Genomic DNA, 21,572 nt, shown 5'->3' on the forward strand with positions numbered 1-21,572 from the left:
TTCATCCTGACGACAGTTTTCCTGTTTTGCAATGCTGACAGTACCACAGCAGGCACTGCATGTAACCAGGATATCTCCCAAGGGATGTTTTTTCCTAACAATAGTTAATTCCAAGTAACAGACACTGAGCACACTGTGAATAAGGTATTCCACAGAGTCTGTTCTAAGCCCGAGGTGGGGGTCTATTTTTATTCTGTGCCTGTGCATTCATGATTTCAGTCTCATCCTAATAGCCAAAACCGTGACTAACACGTGCGGTTCAAAAGCCATTGTGAAGACTTCACACTGGATATGATTCTCCTGTGCACTGTGGATATTGTGTAAGTTACCTCATTTGCATCACGGAAGAATTGTCGGAATTGCCAACCTGGTAATTTAATTTTGCCCGCTTGATAATGATATCTTTTAATTGGGACTGGTGAACCAAATAAAGCCCTCAAGAACTACCTGTAAAATGTAGTCCTGTGTCAGTCAACCCATCATCACTCATTTCATTAATGCGAGCTGCAGCCAAGAATATGAGCACTTAATATCATTCTTAATTTCTTGTCCCAGCCTTCTAGTCCCAAAAGGAAACATCAGTCAAGAAGGAACATTTTGTTATGCCAAGGCCATACAGGGGATGCTATGAATCAGAGGTATCTAATCTTTTCCGGAAAGGACCAGTGTGAGTGCAAGTTTTTGTTTTAGCCCAGCACTAAGATACCTGATTCTGCTTATTAAGGTATTGATTGAAGAACATGATTAGTTAATTAGTTGAGTCAGGTGTCCTAGTGCTGGGCTTAAACAAAGACACACACTGTACACAGGCCCTTTTCAGATAAGACTGGATACCCCTGCCATATCTGGTCCCAAAGCCTGTGTACTAACATCAGTTTAAGAGTGTTAAGCCAGAAAGTCTACAGAAGAAAGGTGATTCCTCTGTGTTTACTCATGCAAGATGTCAAACAAATCAAAACCTTATCTTTGCTTCAATGGAAATTGAATATGGGGAAGGAAACAGTTACACTATTACAGTTATACTTCCACAGTTCTTTATTCTTAACCATTTTCAGATTAAAAGTTAAGGGCCAATTGTCCTTAACTTTGACTCAAAAATAAAAGCAAATGTTTTTTTTTGTTGTCTTTGGGCCTCATTTTTGTACAGTGTGCCCTCTTTCATATCTATACTTTTAATGGCATGCCTGGATTTTTGTAAATTTCATTTAATGACTTACAGACAGTACTTTGTATGCGTAAGAAAGCATTATTGTTTGTTAAAAATGAGTTTTTATACAGATGAATAATTTACAGAAATAGACCTAAATGACTTTGATTGACACGTGTACTGTATGCCACACTACACCTCCCCATTACTCATAGAGCTAATTCAGTTACTGGGGTGTTTTAACCTGTGGAATTAATAATCATGCTTACAGTGTATTAAGACAATAATGACTGATTCATATGACAAAGTGAGGATTAATTCAGAACACTGCCCTTTGACATCTGGGCTGTTTGTAGCATTTGTAAACTGACAAGACATTACAGCCAAATGCAGTCCATCATAGATAGATCTTACACTTCATCTTCAAGATTGTTTTTTAACTGCCAATTGCACTACATAAGAGACCAAACTGTAACAATACATCAGCAGTTCAACTATGAGGAGACAACAGCCATCATTTACAGACCAGAAGACAACACGAAGATCCAGGGCTCAGCAATGTTTATAAAGAAAATATGAGCCAGTGTCAGCATCCTGGAAAACTGATCAGCAATAAGTCAAGTTTTCTTTGAAGAAAGAAAAAAAAGACCACCCTGATGTATGCAAGAAAAAGTGGTGCAGACTTTCAGAGCGAAAAGGTAATTGTAAAACAGGCCACTCGCTACACAATTCCAAGTGGAGTGGATTGGGCAGGACTTTCTACATAGAAACGTTTTGAATTGCATTTCTAAGATTTATTGAAAGAAAATTCCTAACTTTTTTCATAAAACATACAAGTAGGAATATGCTTCTTTTGATACTTCTACTAAAGCTGACACATTCTTCTGACGACAGTTAAAGTGCTGTGAACCAGTAACTTCATAAAACTCTCTGTTTCATGGTTATTGTTTTTTAATGTACTGCATTATATTGTATTTTATGTGTTCCGGAACCTCTTGGCCAGGTCACCATGAAAAATAGATTTTATCTCAATGGGACTCACCTGGATAAATAAAGGATAAACTAAATTACCATAAAAATTAATGGGTTTGATCTTCGAAATTAAAGTAATTCTTTCCATGATATTAGTATGGCTTTACATACAGTAAAAGCTTCTAGCCTACCACAGGCAACAGCACAGCTCCCCTGATTTTAGTCAGTACCACTTTCCAATCCTTATTATTTTATTCTTTTTTGTGTACAAAGTATGGATAAATTTAGTCCTAAACCTTCTTGTTCTTTGCCCTTGCTTGTGAAGACGATTGCAAAAAGTATGACCCTTCCGTTTTTGTTTTTCCCAATCAGATTCAAAAAAGCAAATTCTAAGCACCCTGGCCTGCCCTTTTCTATAAGGAATACTAATTAGTCACAAAGAATTGCCTGTTGTGGCTAGTCTTGGGCCAGTGGTTTCTTCTGGAAAGGGTACAAGGTCATTAAGCAGCCTGGTCATAAATGTCCAACAGCAAAACTTAGGTTTGCCATTTTAAAGATTTCTGTTTATGAAATTCCACCCAACAACATGAATATTCAGGAAACTGGTATGTTCTGTTAAATTTGAGAATTTTGATCATTATAAAAGTGTTTTTGCACTTCAGATGCTAAACATTAAGTTTTTTGATTGAGTGTTATTACTAAGACTATGTGATGTGATTAGCACATTCATGAGGACTCACCCTTTGCCACACAACATCCTACATAATAGGACTACAACAGGGGAATAAGTTCTTCTGGCATGAGCTATTCATTATTGATCTTCTAGCAAACTGTGAAATGTGATGCAAATTAATATTCAGCATGTCTGAAATGACATGGGAAATTCTCAATAACCATATGTTTTCATTTTCCATCTGTCCATTATAGTTTTTGTGGTTTTTAGGTACCATGTCTTGTTAGCAGTTATAGAGGGTTTTTGTCACTTTATATGGATTTATGAAATATTACAGTAAAAATGTGCCCACAAGCATGGAAGACAGCCAAGAGAGAATACAGAATAAAGCAATCATATAAATCTACAGTATATCCAACAGTACATCCTATATGTGCTGTTTGTAAAATAACAGAATGATATTTACAATTACAATACTTTTTTGCAAAGAAGAAGAAGAATTGCAACAGAAAAGTATGTACAATCAGGTACAGAACTGTATTGGTACCCTTTATGAAAATGAAGATATAGCATTTTGTGTAAAATAAACAACACAGATAATAAACTATATTTCATGCTCAAATACTAAATACTTTTATTCCATTACAAATATAATTTTAAAAGCTGGTTTTATTTATTGATAGTCTACTATTTGTAATAAAACATAAAAGGTGTCAACATTAGTTCTACCCCTAAAGACTCTTTTAAATAAAATCAAATAGAGTTAAATCTGCTATAAATGTAGCTTATTTAAGTTATTTGCTTAAGGAGCTGTATCATTGCCATCCATTATTGATATCAAGGATCTTGAAAGGTTCTGCATGGAGGAGTGGTTTAAAATCTCTCCAAATATGTTCTCCAAAGGAGAAGTACTAAATATAGAAAAAAGCCCAATGCCTTCATCCTTGGCAAGGCAGGCTGTACCAATATTTAATCACAGTGGTGCCAATAATTGTAATATTAACAAATGAATGAATGAATGAATGAATGAATTGGGGAAACTACAATATAACGGTCTTATTTGATTTATAAAGCCCCCCCCCCCCCGCCCTTTTTTTTCTTTGTTAAGGATACCAAGAATTCTGCACCTCACTATATTACACTGAATGATGCAGTGTAACACTGAATGCAGTAGAACCTTCATATCTCTGTCATTTCAAAACCAATCTCAATACCTCTACAGGGTGGACTATGATCACCAAATTTGGTATGGCTACATTACGCCATTACTGTGTTGCATATACCGCCTAAAACACTCCCTAAAAATAAAATGTATCCTGACACAAAACCTCTCATTCCATCAGCCATTTTGGGACATGCATACTTTTCAATTTTCCATAGTAATATAGGGAGACATAAAGCTAACTTACAAAATCAGGCTAGCTTCTCCGAGTTTGAATAATTCCATCATTCTAAAGTTTTAAATGAACGTTATATGAGAACAATGGGAGACCGTTATGTCCAGTGACGGTGTCACAGTGCAATACTCAATGCACAAAAGTAGTGCAGCATTATAGAAAATATGATTTAAATTTAATTTGATACACTACTATATGATCTAATAGGGGAGATCGGTGGAAAATATAACACAGGGGAAAAATGTTAAACAGACTTTTTAGGTAGATGCATCGAGCTTGAACAACGTATTTCAGGTTATACACGCAGAATTACCATCTACTGTGCTTCAAATAATATGTACTCACCACTGGGTAGATTGCTTAAAATTCAAATCTTCTCTCAAAGAGCCTAGTGTATATGTACATGGAAAAATTTTACCTGTCTAAATGTCAGGAGACATTACGCACATGTGCACACACAAAATCATGTTCCAACATAATCAGCAAGGGACAGAATTGGACACTCCCTGTATGCAATTTATAGCACAAACTCAAAACAATTGTGTATTTGGAACATGCAATATGCATAGAACCTTATAAAAAACTATTTAAAAAAGGTTTGATTATTCTCTGAGTGAGTAGTATTACCGTATTGCTGAATTTAGATACATCACCTTTGATCTTTCACATTTAAATTTCCCAACCCACCACAAAGCCCTAGATGAGACTGCTTGAATTTCCACAACCACTTGAGTGGCAAAAATAAATACTTGAACAAAAGCATGCAGAATGTTTCTGAAGTTAAAAGGATTTTTTTAAAACACTGCAAGCTTTACTATTTGCTAAATCTGTTATACTCAAAACAAAGCTATCGAAAAGTGACTGGTACCATCATAATTAAAAACAACACAGGGGAAAAAAATAAACTTACAAAACCACCTGTCAATGTTATTGTAAAAACCATAAAAAAGATCCTGAGACTCAAATACACACAATAACACTGGACAGAATAGAGTACCACATTATGAGATGACCGTTTAGGTGTGGAGTATCTTTTTGTTTTCATACTGTTACTGCATGATGACCAGTTTTTATCTAAGGAAGACAAACTGAATACATATACTCAGGAGAACTCCACTCACTATCAGAGATATTTATTTTTGCTCTGTAATGATGATCACTTTGATAAGATCCCAACAACTAGAAAGCAACCTGTACATGACCTCCATTCATGGATAAAAACCCACGAGACAACACCGATGTTTGCCGGGTTCACCTCTGTTTGACCTCAAGAGCCGACAAGAAGAAAAACACACCACCAAACCAAGAGCCATTGCATGAGCACAACGTTCACAACCCAGAGGAGCCACAGGTGGGAATGGCAAGGAAGAGCTTTCATTTTATGTGCCATTAGTCATAAGGTCAATGACAGGCATTACGCATGGGACGGCATTTCACAAAAGGTCTGTGGCATATCAGAGGCAGAGTCGTGTCTGTGACGGGTTGGCCCGCGGCCTCCGCCAAAGCTGCGACGCTGTATGCAGAATCGATCGGGTTATCTCTGGAAGCGGTTCAGAGAGGAAGCGAAGCATGAATCCCCATTTTCCCGCGGCCAACACGCCATCCACGAATCACAATGTCAAGCCGAGCCGATCACAATCTTACACTTCACGCCTCAGCCAACAACTTGATTTGTCAAGAGAACGGAGCAGCGATCTGCCAATAACATTGATTCCTACTGGAGAAGCAGAGATAATAAAGCCTGTACTGAGTTAATACTCCTTCAGTTTGATACAATTAACATTAATGCCTGGGTCTTCTTAATTCAGAGGAAAAAAGGGCATTGGAAAAGAGAATGTAGGGAGAGGTAAGCTACTGCACTGCAGTGCATATTTTAAAAATGAATCATACATATTAAGAACATAAGAATGTCTGAAAGTTTGATGAACAGCAGAGGCCATTTAGTCTATCCAGGCTCACAATTGTGTGTACAGTCTACAGTGTTAACCCAGGTCTTGAACACTTTAAGGGTCTCTGCTTTTACTACAAGCCTTAGGTAAACTTTCCATCCTTTAATATTTCTTGATATGAAAAACGGTTGTAAGTGTCAGTGTAAAATTAATTTTGTACTAATGTCCATTTGTTGCCTTGTTCCACTGACAGAACTCAATTACAATGTTTTTTTAACAGTCTAGCTGGCACTGTTTGAATATATCCATAAATGCTGCAAAAATGCTCCTCAATTATAAAACTGCAATAAGTGAGACCTTATGATGAAATCTTGTCTGTACCACCCACTTTTCACACTTCCTCCTTTGATCTGGATATTAATATTAGAAGTTGTTTTCCATGGTCTTTTTTCTTAAACTTGAGCAGTGGGTAGCACCATTTTATACGTGCCAAAGAACAGATTTAGCACTGCAATTATCACTCATTGGTATGAGTGGGATATCCTTACAGATACCCAAGAAATATAGCATTTATGTCAGTAGAAAAGGCCAATTAAAGTTTATTTATGAGGAAAAGACAGAACACAGCATGGATACTTTGTAGCTCTCCAAACATGTTTCATGCAGAGGGGTTATATTTTCAAAATATTGCATCATTTGCAACGGTGCAATAAAGAGAAAAGATTACGTAGCTCTGTTTTGCCTTCTAATGAGAGTTACCCGAGTGTGGACTGTGTGAGACCATCCGAGCCCTAGACTCCTGTTATGAGGGAAAAACCCACGAATACAGTCACGGAGGACGGCTTATCGATCAGTCTACAGGGTTTGGGGTGTAAGCCAGAGGCTGCTAGGGAATGACAAACAAGTGCTCTTTATTCTGTTACCTTGCTGCCAGGATGGGCATCAGGTCCAGTCAACAGTGGTCTCAGAGTACTGGGACCACCAAGCCTCATCCCTGTTTCAGTAGGTAGCATTTAATTTTATTATTCAGAAGCAGATTACTGGAAGCCAATGCAGAAACAGTACGCTTCAGCGAAGATATGACAGATCGCAAATCAGCAACCTTCTTGACCTTGTTTGTAGCATAGGAGATTATCCCTGTATTTTTTATGGCTTTGTTTTGTTCCATGCTCTACCGAGGCACAGCATGGCACGTGCGCTTTCGGGCAAATCCACCTGCACAATCTGCCCATCTATAGTACACACCAGGCCACTGTGTTGCAAATGAGCTGTGAAGAGAAGGCCTGTGTGCCCCTCATCAACTTATGCATTAAAATACCGTTTCCAAAGCACCTCCACCAGAGACTTTTTCGAGGTCAAAACTGCACACATTCTGTAAGGAGAAAAAGCAGAAAAGTATCCTTACAAAATCTGAAAATCCAAGGATTTTTTTAAACCCGGAAAGCTGTTATAATTATCAAGGGGTGTTCAACACCTGTTCTTCCACAGTAGAATGCACCAGCTTCTGAGCCTTTTGGCTTTCAAGTCTCCAAACAAAAGATTATGTTATGACTACTTGACTAGGGCCACCGGTTTGTCTCCACCATGTGACTTGCCGGGATTGTATTTTAATGGTTATCCTCCTGAGGTCCCCATAGACACTCCAATGACACAGGCAAGTGACTAATTGTACAACTGAGTTTCTAATTGAGATATTTATTTTAAAAAATTTGTTGATCTAATACGGAGAGAGTCAGGAAGGAAAGTATCCATGGATGGTAGTTTAAATGCTATGAAAAGTACATATAAAATACACTTAAATTAAACCAGAGAATGTGCACTTTAACCACAAATGAATTTTTTATTACAAAATTTAAAATTGCAGAGTACAGAACCAAATCAACAAAAAAGTATGTCTTTGCTCCAAACACTATATATATTCCCTCATTTGGTGTTTTTATGATGGGGGTAGAGAATGCTGTCCAACATGTCAGTCCAAAATCTCCCATAAGTGTTTAGTTGGGTTCAGATCTGGTGACTGTGAGGGCAATAGCATATGATTCACATCATTTTCATACCCATCAAACCATTCAGTGACCCATTGTGCCCTGTGGATGGGGTCATTGTCATCCTGGAAGAAACCACTCCCATCGGGATGGAAATGTTTAAACATTGGAGAAAGGTGGTCACTCAACTTTGTATTGATTTGCAGTGATCCTTCCTTCTAAGGGGGAGTGGACCCAAACCATGCCGGAAAATACGCCCCCAGCATAACATTCAGGCCTGTATCGTTTTCTTGCACTCTTCCACTTCTCGAGATCATGATGAAGGATGACTCATCTGACCGTATCACTGCTGACACAGTCTGATCACATCCTGCATTGACATTCCTAGGCACCTGAGGGAGAGCTACTCTTCTGTTTTTTCTTACATATCGCATTAATGAACGAGCATCATGATCATCCGATGTGTGATTTCGACCACAATTTCTGACCGTATTCGAGATTCCGTTGTGTTGGGCAAGTCTTACTGGAATGCCAGCAGTAGTCTGTTTGTCCAGTTTGTAGTCTCATCCCATTGTCTCCTGGTTTGAATTCTCTCAGCCATTGATTTACTGAAGCAATTAGAAAATCAGTTTATATGGTGTTTCAGGTCTAAAGCAGCTGCAGTTAAAAAGTAACCCACATCAACATCCTGATGTACTTCAGATCTGAATTCTGAATTCCCCTACCCAAGTTTACACATTTGCACTCAGAACAGAACAACGTTTTTGGCTTTCTAATCTATTATCAATCATGCCGATCCATAAAGACAAAATTACACCATGAAACAAATTACACAGCTGAGAGTTATTGCTTTCAAGGATTCCACTTTGGCAGCACTGAAAAGAAGTAAAGCCCAATAATTGTATCTTTAGTTAGAAGAGGTTTTTCCATTGAAAAGGTAGCACATGAACCATAGCAGATGGTTTAAATTTCAGCAGGGAGGCTATTTACAGACCTTGTGATGGAGATTAGATCATGTGTGCCTGATTACACAGGATATTTGTTTGAATATCATTGTTGCGTGGCATATGCAATATTTCCCAATGCCTATATACATTCAAAATGTTCCTCATAATCCTGCTTGGCTTCTTATTTTTTAAATTTCAGTGCAAGACAAATGTGGTATAAGTTACAAGATACCCCCAAAAGAGTTGAACAGAGAAAACACAATGGATGTAAACACAATTAGCAGTCATGATCATAGAGCTAAAGGCATTTTTTTAGAGTGTCGTGAAAAAGTATTTGCCCCTATCCTGATTTCCTTGATTACTGCATATTTGTCACAATTAATAGTTTCAGATTTTTTGAGAAAATGTAATATGAGAAAAGGGACCCTCAGCAAACACAAAACACATGTTAAAAAATTATTTCATTTCCTTAATTAAAAAATTTAACAACCATATCACTTATGTGAAAAAATAATTGCCCCCTTAAAGTTAACAACTGGTTGCATTCAGGTGTGGACTTACTTTTGAGTTTCGGATCATTGTCTTGCTGCATAACCAAATTACACTGCAGCTTCAGCTCATGGACAGATGACTGGATACTATCACTGACACCACCACCGTGTTTGACTGTCGGTATGATGTTCTTATGGTGAAATTTAGTATTCACACCTCACATAATGGGACCCGTGTCATTCAGAAAGTTCCAGTTTTGACAAATTGATTCATATAACAGTTTCCCAAAAGACTTGCGGGTCATCCAGGAACTGCAAATGTGAGATGATTTTTCTCTTGGTTAGCTGTGGTTTCCATTACTCTCCCATGAATCCCATTTTTGCCCAGTCTCTTTCTTATATTGGAGTCATGAACATTGACCTTATCTAAGGCTAGAGAGGCTTGCAGTTCTTTGAATGAGCTTCTGGGATCTTTTGTGACTTCCTGGATGAGTTTTTACTCTGCCTTGGACTAATTTTGGCAGGCTGGCCACTCTGATGGCAGGTTCAATATGAATGAAGTTTTGATTCAAAAGGGCTGGCTTAAATCAAGCCTGTCTGTGTTCAATCAGTTGAATTTAATGATAAATTAAATTTTGTTAATTGGTTGATTGAGTAACTAAGGAGGCAATTCCCTTTTCACATTGGCGATATGGGTGTTTCATTACTCTCTTCATGAAATAAATAAAATAACAGTTTAAAAAAATGTGCTTTGTGTTTACTCAGTTTCCCTTAGTCTAATATTATATTCTGTCTAAAGATCTGAAACCATACAGTATGACAAAAATGCAATAATAGAGGATGCCACTGGTATCTGATGATTGAAAGTTTGTTATTTTGAACCTGTGGGTACAATATATCATGTCATCCGCATGCACATCTGCATATTATGCATAGCAACTTTAATAGATTGTGATTATCTGCAAGCAGCCATGTATTCAATATCCTTTTTTATCTTGACAAATGTAACATTATGCACAAAAACTATTTTAGACCAAATAAAGTATAATGCATTTTAGTTCGACAGATTTACATATTTCACAATTGCAATATCTCAGTGTATAAATATTTATTTTTATAAAGAATATATTTAATATCATCATATATAAATATTTATTTTTCTCTGTAAAAACACCAAATAAGTATTATCAGAACACATTTGTGTTTAATTTAACTTTTTGAGATGGATTAAGATGAATAGATTGAAAAACTACTAAAAAAACATCCTGATGCAACTTCCAACTAAAATGTATTCCACCTTGCTGAAAATTCCTACTAAACCAGCTTGTTTAAGCTTCAAGACTTCTAGATGGTCATACATGGTCTCTAGCTGGACAAAGCAGGTCAAAGCTGGTTAAGCTGGTAGAGTCAGCTGGTGGTCAAACTGGTAGACTGGCCAACTATACACAGTACTGTATATACACAGTACACAGCTGCTGAACAAGCGTTGGTTGACAAGCGAAAACACAGCTTAAACTACATTGATCAGTTTATGCTGGTTTAAGATGGAATTTTCAGAAGGGCAGTCAAAGCAAACCAAAGTACTCACTACATGTTTGCCTTAAGAAAAAGATAACTTAAAACAAGCTAAAGCAAATTGTTGAAAACACAAGTCACAATCAGGACCTGCGTACCATCAACAAATCCAACAAGGAATGATTTGTCAAAGCAATATTTTTCCATACAAGGACAGCTCATGAACCAGGAAGTGTGAGAAGGGGGAGACGTGCATTGGTTTACAATTAGGATTAACAAGCATTTTAAAGGGGATTTAACAAGTGAATGCAGCAATTACTGTAAATTCAACAAAGTAAAGAGAAATAAATATGTATTATGAATATTATCTGGGATTAAATGGAAGTATGGAAGTGTGTATACATGGGCCAGAAGTTTGTGTGTGTGTGCGCGCGTGTGTGTTTGTGTGTGTGTGCTTGTGTGTGTGTGTGTGTGTGTGTGAGAGTGTGTGCGAGCGTGTGTTTTTGAGTGTGTGTGCGTGCGTGTGTGTGCGTGAGTTTGTGTCTGTGTGTGTGTGTGTGTGTGTGTGTGTTTGTTTTGGGAGGATTGGCTTATGTATCATGTATCTCTTAGCAGAAAGACACCTGAGGCATGCTTTCCCATAAACAGCATGGGTCTCGTAAATTACTTGTTCCCTCATTAAAGTTGGAGAGACAGGCTTGTGGGGTTAATAGTGATTTATAATCTTGGCCCCAGCTGCTGTCCACGTGCTGTGCGATCCCCTTTATTAGACAACATCAAGCCACATCAGTAACTGGAAGACACTTGTGTGATACATTTCAACACTTTAACGCATGTCATTTGCAGGCACCTTAATCGGTACTTAAAAAGCAAATTGTCCAGCTCTGCTAGAGGTCACTAATATATCAAAGATTCTTTACTGTTCTACTTCACTTTTTTGGCAGTTTTTTTTTTAAACCAAGGCACATCATTTGGTTATCAAAAGAGATGTGAAAAGGGCAGCTGCAAATTCCTATGCAATTGTGCTCCAAGTGCAAAGTGTAATTGCACATGCATGCTGCTGCCGAAAAGAAATGTTGACAATTTTGTAGCCATTGCGTTTCTTATTAAAGGTTAGCATACCTCCACAAGAGGCTTTGTCTGCGGGTATACTGTGGCTTTTTGGTAACCAACGCATTTAGCCTGCCCTTTCACAGAATAAATGAAACAAGGAAAATATAGTGCAGACAAATAATTTCATATTAATAATGTAACTGTGCCCTGTCTAAGCCAAACACAAGCAATGAAAAATGTACACGTGTACTGTAATAACCAGACCATTGCTTTGTAGAAATTGATTAATGCACATTTTGCAGTAGCCAAAAATGAATATTATGCCAGGCTTTGATTTATGACTATTTTTTGCATTAAAACTTTAACATTTTCTACATAGCACCATAATGTTTTCATCCATCAGTGACATTCAGTAATGTCACTCCGATTGATCCACTCCCTGTTTAAGAAATAAAATGAACCTGTGCAAAATGACTTTGTCACGTGACTGAATTCACCCAGTTGTCCTATAGAAGCAAAGACAATCTGAACACTATTCAATGTTTAATGCGGCTGCAGTACATAACCATTTCAGTTTCTATATACGTCTTTATAACTTGGAAAAGGCAATGAAATATTTTCAATTAAAAAAATATCTCTAATTTTAGTTGATATGCTTTCCTTCACATTTCTGACCCTCTCTTCATTTCTAACATCACCATTAAGGAAGAATTAATCCTGTTTTTGACAATTCACTGAGCTCTTGGAGAGATTGTGGTGCACAGTGAATTCACCTGATCTCTGAGGGATGGTGGAAAAATGACATTTTCAGTTTCACCTTGTTCAAAATCAAGATGTGAGACCTTCAGACAGTATTTTGCATGCAGTGCTCATTTTTTCTTGTGTTTTTTTTAACGCCACTTCAGAATTGATACATATTTTTCAGTAGGTCATAGGGTATTTAATTTTCATCCTTACAGCTGCTCACAGGTTGCAAGTAATACCCAATCAGTGCCCTTGCTACAAGGATATGTTTATAGGCAGCTGCGTGGGAGTTTCAAAGGGCTTATAAATAATAAAAACAAAGAGCAATGCAGGTTGGTCCACAAGAGAGGAACCAAGAGGGTATCACAGTGTTTCATAAACAACCTACAGTCCGACACATCCCATTCACAAACAGCAGAGGAAACATATGATTGATATACACTCGGTGGCCACTTTATTAGGTACAGCTCATTTATACAAATAGCATGCTCCTCCAAACAGCAAATCGTGTGGCTGCAACTAAATCTATAAACCACACACACATGGTGAAGATGTTTAGTTGTTGTTCATCCAAACATTAAGGCGAAGAATGGGCAAGATGTGTGATTTAAGTGACCATAGTTTATGGTCACTTCAATCATGGTGCCAGGTGGTTTCAGCATCTAAGAAATACCTGCTCTCCTGAGGTTTTCATGCAACGTGGCCTCTGGAGCTTGTGGGGCGACATAGCTCAGGAGGTAAGAGCGGTTGTCTGGCAGTCAGAGGGTTGCCGGTTCGATCCCCCACCCTGGGAATGTCGAAGTGTCCCTGAGCAAGACACCTAACCCCTAATTCCTCTGGTGAATGCAAGGCATCAATTGTAAAGCGCTTTGGATAAAAGCACTATATAAATGCAGTCCACTTCTGTCAGCTAAGAACAAAAAGATTAGGTTACAAGTGGCACATTATCACCAGTACTGGACAATTAATGACTGGAAAAACATTGCCTGATCTGATGAGTCGTGATTTCTGCTGCAAAATGCAGTTGGTAGGGTCAGAATTTGGCGTGAACAGTGTGAATCCATGGATCTATCCTGCCATGTGTCAATGGGGCAGGATGGTGGTGGTGTAATGGCATGGATGATATTTCTTGGCACACATTAGGCCCCTTAATTAATACCAACTGAGCACCATTTGAATGCCACAGCATAGAATGCCCTTTTAAAAATGGATACTTCCAGCAGGACAATCCACCATGTAACAAAGTACACATCACCTGAAGCAGGTTACACAAACATGACCATGACTACGGTTTACTCCAATGGCCCGTACAGTCCCCAGACATGAATGCAATTGGGATGAGGAGGAATGGTAGGTTCACAGCATGAATGTGTGGCCAAAAATATCTGCAAGAACTGTGTGATGCTATCAAGTCAGCATGGACCAATTTCCCAAAGGAAACCTTGTTGAATCCATGCGGTAAAGAATTCAGGCTGTTCTGCAAGCAAAGAGGGGGTCCTACTAGCTACTAGGTAGGTGTATGTAGATGAAAAAAGGAACATGGCAGATGCTGTAATATTTTGTAAATACATGGAACTATTGTGATAAATATATTTAATAGAAAGACAGTAATTTATACTGTATGTTCAGCCATATAGTATACACAAGTGTTACAGCATTTTCTGACCTTGATAATGTATTTTCAATAATTGCAGAACATACAATTTCTGGAAGAAATATGAAGATGAGTCATGTTATTGCTTTGAAATTGATTATTGCACTGGGAACTTTCTGAAAGGTTGCGCTGTGCACAGCATGTGAAGTTATGATTATGCAACAAGAATTGGCAGTGAGGAGGACTGAGAACCAGTTGTACAAATTAGTCATTGAACATTAGAAATTCAACGAATAGTAAACACTACACACCAGTTGCACAAATTTAAACCAAGAGAACATCAATTCAACTTACCAATATTTTTCAATTACTGACTATGGTAAAGTAAATTGCATCATTATTTATGTTTTATCTTTATTATCATTTAAAGTCTACCAGCAGGAGAAAAATTGAACTGCTATACAAATATCTCATGATGCATACAAACCATTAAGAGGCAGAATAATATGAACTTGTTCTGCTTAACTTTCTTCCTTTTATTTAAGAACTCCTCCATTATCTAATGTACAATTCCTACTTACATTAGATAAAAAGCAGCCATTTTAACAAGCCAGCAAAAGAGGGCATTTTTTACAGGGCATGCAAAAGAGCAAAACCTTAATTTTTCGAAGCACTCGATTTACATAATCCAACTCATCAAGATCTAAAAGACACTTTAATCTTAGTGTGCATGCCAAAATTACCATTTTAAATGCTAACCGACTTTCAAAGAGGGTGTGATCTTATCTCCCTTCCCCTATGAGAATCTGCATACTATTTCTGCCTGGACCCTCAAATAAAATGACTCTCTACAACAATATAAGGATGACTCATCCACAAACATCCATTCCATAAACATTAAACGTCAGAGTACATTAAGCACCATCTTCCTCAGAACTATGCAACAAAGGCACAAACTGAATTTTCTGCCCCAGTAGCATAATGGCAATGGCCCTAGCTAATTAGCTGCTAATTATAACGCTGCTGGATGGCAAAAGTTGTAAGTATGTTACTCAATGAGCACAAAATAAGAAAACAACAGCTTAAATCAATGGATGCATTCCATTGTGAGGCCTAGGGATTGCAAGGTGCCTGTAAATTGGTGATAAATGTGTATATGTCAGAAGTGCAGAATTACTCTGCATCTTCTGACAGTGACCGCTGTTCAGACTTCACTGTGGCTCCCAGAATTTGGGCTTGACAATTGGTAGCCTGTTGGTGCCTGTGGTTAGCTTGAGGGGGGCACATATGGGGCAGGAAATTTGGTTGACTTACGTCCATTCTACACTGAAAATGGGACAAAGCCAGTTGTGTCAGGCTGTTTCAGACTCTCATTTATAGCTGGCTTATGGAAAACCTCAGACTTGAACTAACGATGTCCAGGGTGCAACCTGCATTGAGAGTATAATAGCACAGCAGAGCCATTTCAAGACATAAATAGTTATTATAACATTATTAATTATTATGAATGGTATGGTAATATGTGGCAAGTTTGTCATCTGAATCATTTGGTTCGGTGCTATGTAAATACAATAATGTTGCTTTTATTGTTATTCTGGGCCTTTTATCCTCAATGATGTCATTAAAGCTTGTTGCTCTGAATGATCGCTTCAACATGCAAACCTTAATGGCTTACACCACCTGTTGGCTTTTAAAACTGTGACAAGAACTCTTGTAGCTGGTAGCCTGATGTGTAAGTTGTTGCGGAAACCATAAGGTCAGCATTTGAAGAGCCATTGCAGCGCCACTATGTCTCCGAGCAGTTTGCAGGTCATCAGCAATTAGCCATTTTAAATGGATTAAAATTTTCTTAAAGCATCATCATGACTATTGAAGACATACTTGAATGTACAGTGCTGTATATGTATACCAGGTTTTGTACTGATAGACCAAACGGTTCTTATTTTTAGACCTAGTCTAAAATTTGCAGGTAACCTGCATATTGCCTGCAAACACTGGATATTGATCACCATACTGTAGCAATGTTTTAGGTACGGTTTCTAGTTTCTATAAACCATTGAAGAAGATTGACTAAAGAGTGAATTAGTTTGACCCATTAAATGATCACAGAACAGATTTCATTTAAGAATTTTACAAAAACTAAAAATGGCAGAAAGCCAACATGTTTGTAAATAACTTTTTACAGATGACCATTCAAGGAATACATCAGCGATATATAATTTTTAGCTTGAAGAGATACGGATGTTCCCTGATTTTCAAACCTCCGTGGCTTAATGTACAGTTTTTTATAAGTTTAAAGTAAAAAAATAACAGCCAGATAGGTCATCACTAAACCAAAGGAGTTTTGAATGACACAACACATTTAAGGTAATTCCACTGAGGTAGTGTGACTGCCATACCTTTTGTGCATTCTGGCATTCATTTTTGTATAACCCAGGTGATTAAGAATGTGCAGCCAACATCACCAACTCTAGCTTCCTTCAGTGATGGAATTATTCTAATGAAACTTTGCCAACATCTTAAGTGTCATTTAACTGAGATATATTTTAAATAAAAAAAACTGGGTGCCTTTTCATCTATGGTGCTTCACTCTCTAATTATATGGGGATGGCCAATGGTCACGTCAGCTTTTAAATGGCTCCATTTTCCCTATTGCACACAGCCAGTCATGACAATTTATGCATCTCTGCCGTCCACTCCAATCTTTGCAAAATTCTGATCGACTAATGCTGATGACTGCTATACAGCTAACTGCAGGGAGGGGGGTGAGTTCCATTTAAATGCTGATGATGACTTAGAGGCAGACAAAACTGCAACATCAGGGAGTGGGAAGAGGTCTGACCACAGCCACAACAGGCTGTTTGATGCAATGCATTTTGGTAATGGGAATAGCAGTGCCAGGAAGCTCATCACTAAATTCAGAGTAACTCCACTGAGTAATGTGACCTCTCTACCCCTTTCCTGTGCTAACTGAATTCATTTTCTTCACATCACAAAACAAGTTATCAAAATTGTGTGCAGCTGCGTCGAGTTTCTCTCTGTTTTCAAGACCATTATTGTACTGTAATAAGCATTGTCACCACCTTCATTAACCCCAAATGGGTGTATTTGCATTCATTCAGTTTTTTATGGTGAAAATTTCAATCAGACTGGTCACACAATATATCGTTGAAAGTGTCAAAACTCACGGTTCTATCTCTGTAAAACTATTCCATGAGGAGGACAATGAAAACAGCTTTGACTCCACAGTGCAGCGCATGTACAGTGAAGGACTTGATCCTATTTTATATCTGTGTGCATCTAAATACATTCTCAAAATATATTTATTATTATTATTCAGGATGCATATAAATAAGGAGTAGGCCTAATTTTGAAAAATGAATGTGGCATGTGAAATTGTGTTTGGCATGTTGGTGAGGATGGGGTATTTGAGGAAAACTTAAATCAGTGGACCTCAATAAATGTACTAGTAAACTAGTTACCTAATGTAGTTACATCCAACGATCTCCAAGACCTGCTGCTGACAGAAGTGCAAGGGGAGAGCAAGGAGAGGGAGGTGTAGAGGGGTGTAGAGGGAGGGGGGACGGTGACAGGCAAAGGGAAAGCAAGTTCATTTGCTAGCATGTAGTATACAATATATCGTATTTTACACCTCTAAACATCCATAATATCATTTTGTTACCAAGTATCCTTTGGCCTTTTTGGAAACCCGCCTAGACATAGCATAGAAAAAACAACACGGAATGCTCATTTTAGGTGGTATTGACATCAAATTTGAACCAGGATTTTTCCAGTGTTATGAGGCTTCATTATGTTTTTAAACCCACCAGACATACCCTCCAGCACCTGTATCTATTTTTAAAAAATCATCTTTTAGGTGAGAAAAAACTTCCACTTCCACAGTATTTCAGGTTCTGCTACTTTTTTCAGAAACATTAGAGTAATTCTCTTGGAAAACAAATTCTGAAGGGTTACATTTCAGAAGAGACCAGGATTATGCCTGTAGTCAAAAGGGTTCAAGAATAGTAACCAACTCATTTTCAGGCTTGTGTTTAAAAAAGGGGGGGGGGAAGATAAAGAAGGGGTTAAATTATGATAGTGATTTGTAGTCCTTCCATGTTGGATGTGTATTTTGGTTAATTTGATTTGTTGTATTTTGCACTGATGTGACTGCAGCTTTATACTATAGCTGGTTTACTATGAAATAGCTGCTCACTGCACCTTCACTGTTCCTCACACTTGAAAAAAATGAGGACATAAAGCTGTGAATAAATAACGAATGGGATCATTGCTTTCAGAAGGGAATGAGAAATTACACTCCTATCTTCAATGCTTGTCCTGCTAAAAGATCTGCATAGACTGCCCTTCAGGCACTGATGAGGAAAGCACAATTTGAATGTCACCGGCATCCAAATGTATGGACCCATTACCCCACATAACTGATGGGGCTACGAATGTTTTATCTATTTGTTTTCATGTAGTATTTTTTAAATGTCTCATATAATCATCAAACTTACCTGTTCTAAATTAAAGCATTGCAGACAAAGGTCAGATCTGTACATTGAATAAAACATGGAACACCTGTACCTCCATGCAAGAATTATTATTGATATGTATAGCAAGGCTTGATAGGGATGAATGGGTTGCTGAATGTGTCACATTTTTTAATGCATGAAATAACACAAACAGTCCATAAAAGCCATTTAAAGTTCATGATTGTATCTGTGGGTGTGTGCATGTGTTTTCTTTCTAAGTTTTCAAGTGTTTGAGGGTGAAGAGGGTCTTCCTCTCAAGCTGAATATAATTCTCTCCTTATCTAAAATGCGCTGCAGATCACAGAGGCAAACATTGACATTTTCTGCCCCTCCAAAAACTTGGCTACAACAGGATCCCTTCTATCTAGGGAACTGTTCCCTAGTCAAAGGGAACAGCTGGTGAAAAATGATTACCATGTCTCAATACCTCTTATTTCAACCATTGTAATAGGCCACAAAAATAGCAGGCAGAAGTGCTGCTAAGAAATTTATACACAAAACCATTTAGGATAACCTTACAGTTTCTACAACACTGTGTTTCACAGTAACAACTGAGGATATGAATTAAACAGGATGGTCATTTAACAAGCCTCAGCATCCATTCATGAGAGGTAGGGACATTGCTGGCTAATTTAACCTAAGAAATATTAGATACCATGCCAGATGGGCACACCAATTACACAGAAGTGGTGCAATAGAGCTTAGCCAAGAGAGAACAATCTTCTACAAGGCTATAAAAGTTATAAAATGCCATGCTCCTGGACTGGACTGCTGGACTCCAATCACCTTTCCCACAAGCCACGAATGTTCACCTCAAAACAAACTAGCCATCATTTTCTTGCTGGTTTAAGAGTGTAACTTAAAATAAGGCCTCTGGGACTGCCTCCGGGCACATCACTTAACTATGAAAATGTGGTAAAAAAAAAAAAAAAGTTAAAAAACACATGTTAAAAAAGCACATGTTTGAGTTAGGTTCCTAACAGGTTCCAGATCAAAACCGATTGGAAGGTAAAATATTAGTGTTTTATAAAAACAAACACCACAAACAACAAACAACAAGAAACTGACCATTATGAATTTCCTCTAGGCCTATACCGCAACCACCAAATAAACCAGTCAAGATTGAATGAACATACTTAAAGGTAGTGCTTATTCCCCAATAACGCCCAAGAGCCATACGTCAATATGAATCATCATTAATCCATCCAAAATTAAAACATTACAAAAAAGTTGTCAAAGTAAAATGATACAGTTGGTAGCGCTGTTACATCTGCAGCTCCTCAGTATTTAATCTAAACCTTCATCTTCAACAGATTTTGATAAACACATCTAGTAACACCTCCCCACAAAAACATGATTACTTTACTAGTGTTTCTTTTGGAAAGCATTATCACCATAAAATAAACTTTTTTCTATGGAGATTGAAATTACTTCTGTTTTTCAATGGGTTCACAGATCAAACCTCCTCCTCCCCTTTTCTATTGTTTTGTTTTATTGTCACTATACTCCTCTCTTTTTCTGAAGGGTTTTTGTAAATTGACAACCTAATTCATCAATCGATACCCTCATTTTAAATTTACTTACTATTGTTTGGAAGTCACTGGACAGGCTAGTGGCACTTGATTTCATATATATTCACATCACCATTCTAAAGCAAGCTACAATGCGAATACCCTTTGAAACGAAGCCAGTTTTCAAATGTTGAATGTTAAATTGTGTAGCAGTTGTTATGAAGAGACTTGAAGGCCCATTCGTCTCAGTATCAGTGCATGCGGTGCAAAGGCATTGCTGGCCATGTTTTAAAACCTGTGATCAGGATGACTTTCCTGCAGTGAATTGATACAGCATGTGTCAAGAAACTGTGATAACAAGAATGAAGTATGCCTGACCTGCACTTTTGTGGTAGCAGAGGACAGGACTGGCTATCTTGCTGGTCCACCCACCAAAAAGAAAGAACGAAAGAAAAGAAATCTGATAAAAGAAGCTATTCTTGGATTTTTTGGGCACTTGTATGATAAATAAATATACATTTTTTTTTACAAATACTTCACAGAAGTACAGTTATGAAGGTTATTTTTGTTACATTCTCAAAAAATGTCTGATGTCTGCAAGAAAATCAGGAATAAAGTGAAAGGAGATTCATATTTAAAAAACATAATTTAAACATTTGATTCTCATGGAGCCGGTTAATTATAAAAAAAATAATACTGGGCATAGTGTATTCAGCCATTTGACATTCTTATAGCTCAGAGGCCGTTTTGTGGATTTTTCTACAGTTTATCGTTCTTTCCTTTCCTTTGAGCACATTTTCATTCTTTCTTCATTCTTTCTTTCAGTCTTCATTGGCCAGCTCTGCATTTAATAAGCTAGCAGTGAATGAAGAGTAAGTACAAGCAAGACACTGATATTGGGCCCTAATCATGGAATGCTGTCAAGAAATGCATAAAAATGAATGACACTACATATCTTACCATCTTGTGGGCTGCTCAGAATTCTAATTGCCCACTTAATCTTTCTGTTGTATAATGAGACTGCAACCACATCCATAATGTACTGTGGGGAAAATTAAGATTAAGATTAAGGGCACCCCTGTCCAACAAATTGTTAGATTCATATGCAAAGCAAAATGT

At 37.6% G+C, this 21,572-nt stretch overlaps 1 long non-coding RNA gene across 5 annotated transcripts in view; it reads right to left on the reverse strand.

Moving 5' to 3' along the window:
- Positions 1-21,572, reverse strand: part of LOC135255382 (uncharacterized) — a 184,364-nt gene that overhangs the window by 57,635 nt on the left and 105,157 nt on the right. The gene's annotated exons all lie outside the window — the stretch shown is intronic.

This window comes from Anguilla rostrata, chromosome 5 (genome assembly GCF_018555375.3).
Source record: "Anguilla rostrata isolate EN2019 chromosome 5, ASM1855537v3, whole genome shotgun sequence".
NCBI lineage: Eukaryota > Metazoa > Chordata > Actinopteri > Anguilliformes > Anguillidae > Anguilla > Anguilla rostrata.